The sequence below is a fragment of the Psammomys obesus genome, unplaced genomic scaffold, assembly GCF_907164565.1.
Source record: "Psammomys obesus unplaced genomic scaffold, mPsaObe1.curated_primary_1811, whole genome shotgun sequence".
Taxonomy (NCBI): Eukaryota; Metazoa; Chordata; class Mammalia; order Rodentia; family Muridae; genus Psammomys; species Psammomys obesus.
The window spans coordinates 10,368,830-10,371,844 of NW_026596039.1; the positions used below are offsets into that span (position 1 = coordinate 10,368,830).

The 3,015-nt window shown below is 44.2% G+C and overlaps 1 pseudogene; it reads right to left on the minus strand.

Moving 5' to 3' along the window:
• Positions 1-1,306: 1,306 nt before the first annotated feature.
• Positions 1,307-1,896, minus strand: LOC129687588 (N-lysine methyltransferase KMT5A-like; annotated as a pseudogene).
• Positions 1,897-3,015: the final 1,119 nt, after the last annotated feature.

Below are 3,015 nucleotides of genomic sequence, written 5' to 3' on the forward strand. Positions count from 1 at the left end.
AAGAGAAGAGAAGAGAAGAGAAGAGAAGAGAAGAGAAGAGAAGAGAAGAGAAGAGAAGAGAAGAGAAGAGAAGAGAAGAGAAGAGAAGAAGAGGAGAGGAGAGGAGAGGAGAGGAGAGGAGAGGAGAGGAGAGAAGAGGAGAGGAGAGGGGAGGGGAGGGGAGGGGAGGGGAGGGGAAGAGAAGAGAAGAGAAAAAGAAAAGAGAAGAAAAGAAAAGAAAAGAAAAAAAGAAAAGAAAAGATAAGATAAGATAAGAAAAGAAAAAAGAAAGCCTCTCTCAGGGCTGGTAAGATGGCTCAGTGATTAAAAGCACTGACTGTTTGCTCTTCCAGAGGTCCTGAGGTAAGTTCCCAGCAACTACATGGTGGCTCACAACCATCTATGAAGGAATTTGAAACTTTTCTGGCATGTGGGTGTACATGCAGACAGAGCACTCATACATTAAATTAAAAAATACATACATTAATGGATTTTACCGAGTGTGGTGCCACACACCTGTAATCCCAGCACTCGGGGAGGCAGAGGCACGCAGATCTCTGTGAGTTTAAGGCCAGTCTGGTCTATAAAGCAAGTCAAGGACAGCCAAGACTGCAAAGAGAAAACCCGTCTTGAAGAAAAGAAAAAGAAAATAAGCCTCCCTTTCCCCACGACCGGGTCTTCAGGAGCCACAGCCCTGACCTCACACTTTTCTGTTGTCCCAGCTGGAGTGAGGCTGCCTTCTAACCACAGACCTCAAGGGATCACCCTTCTCCATCACGGACAGGCAGCCAGATGAGTGGAATGTAATCTCAGGTGCCAGCTCTGCCCAACAGAGGCATGAGTTGCAAGAGATTCTATCAAAAAGAAAGCAACAGAAGCAGAGGGGACAGGTACTTACCATCCATATCCTCAGGTGTGGGCCACACTGCACACTTACTCACACTGTCCCTTGTCCCTACCTGTCTTGCAGAGTCAAGGCCTCTCGGGCACTTGGCACAAAGTCACAGAATCACAGTAAAAAGAGTAACCTAAAACTGTAACAGACTTGCATGCCATGACCCCAGAGCAACAACATACTCAAACCAGGTAACTAATGGTCATTCAGCAGGCTGTGACAGAGCCAGCCCATGGCTAGAGGAGACTGTGTTTGCTGAGCAGTCAAAGATCTATGCCTACATGAATACAAACAAATGCATCTTTAATATATTTTTACGAGACACTTGAAGTGATTAGCTAAGAGTAAGCGTGTGTCTAGAAAGATCATTTCCCCTTGAGGGCACTGTCCTTGAAGGAGATGGGACATCAGGGCATCTGGGAGGCTCCATGGTCAATGCTTCAGCCAAGGGAAGTCTTCGATGGTCACAAAGTCATACAGGAGCCGCTCCCCTGCTGTGACGTCTCGGGAAGCGATGAGGATGAGTGAGGCGTGTCATCGATATCACACTGTTTGGACTGGCAATTCCCACACTTACTGTGATTGCTCATTCTCCCCCGGCGGTTCATTTCTCGAGTGGCATCCACGCAGTAGGTCATGCTTAGATACTGGAAATCATACATGTAGCAGCCTGTGGAATTGTCTTGTGAGTACAGAGCCTCCCACTTCTGCACAATGGTGATCTCAGTGAGGTCCCCATGGTACTCTACCACGAAGTCTCCCGGGAGAACTGCTTGATGGCAGTCACATTCCTGCCTTCACCATCCATGAGATGAACCTTCAAGCCCTCCCTCTTCCTTCCCGCTCTCAAGCAGCTCATCTAATTTTTTTTTCCTTTCTCCAGACAGCAGCTCAGCTTTGCTCTTCCTGAAGCTCCTTTGCACCAGGTAGAAAGCTGCGAGTTTTCTCTTCTGCTGTAGAAGGCATGCAGGCAGCCCCACAGAACAGCTGAGACCTCCACAGAGCACACAGACCTCTCCCATAACTCTTTTTTCTGTATATTGTTGAGTTCGGGTTTTCAAAGTGTTCTTGGGAATTTTTACGTTTGTCTTTAATGAGTGACCATGGTTAATAGTTTTGTTTATGTAAGGTCTTTGTCTGGTGTTGTGAATGTTTTGGTTTATAATATGCAAACATGTTTTTGTTAAAATATCAAGTTGGGGATTTTAGTTTGTCCACACCTGTTGAGTGTCCCGTGCAGAACATGGTCTTTGCCAGGTGGAATTAGTTGAATTCTGAGGACTTTGAAGAGAATAAATATGACAACCCAGAGGAAGAAGGCACGGCTTCTTGGAAGAGGACCGCTGGCTGATGGTTCATTCTGCTCCTGCATTTGTTGTTTGCTGATTGCTGGTTACCTGGACTTCTGGATTTCTGGATGACTGCTATTGGTACTGCTGCAAAAAGACCCCATTGAGCCTAACCAGCAAGAAGCAGCTAAGAGAACTGTTCCCCCTCTCCCACTAACCCTTTTTCTCTCCTACCTGGTGTTGGGGTGTTGGAAGGGATTGGGGTGGAGTAGGAAGAAAAGGTTAAAAGAAATGTAAATAAAAGAGTTTAAAAGAAACTAATACCTACAGTCTGGCCCTGGTACTAAGGTGATGGTGTATCATAGAACGAGTGAGGAGTCCTCCTCTTTGTTTATGGCTTCTGAGTTTATAGGACATTTGGTAAAATTTCCTTCTTAAATATTCAGTAGAATTCTCCAGTGGACCCTTTTATAACAGGTATGTTATTAACTATTGAATAAATTTCTATTGTCGATATGAGCCCATTTCAGAGCATCTATTTTATCTTGGGTGAATCTTGACAGACTGCAGTTTTCAAGAAATGAGTCAGCTTCCTCTTGGTCATCAGGTTTGCAGGCAGAGTGGCTCATTATACTCCTTGTTTATGTCTTGAAAGTCCATGTATTCTGTAATCTTCCATCTCTGATGTCACTAATTTCTGATACCTCTTTTAGCCTGGCTAGAAGTTTGTCAATTTTATTAATCTTCTCAAAGAATCAGGTTTTGGTCTTATTGATCTCTCTAGATTTTGTTTTCAATTTCATTACATGGTGCTCTAATTTTTATTACTTTTATTTTAATACTTACTTTGAA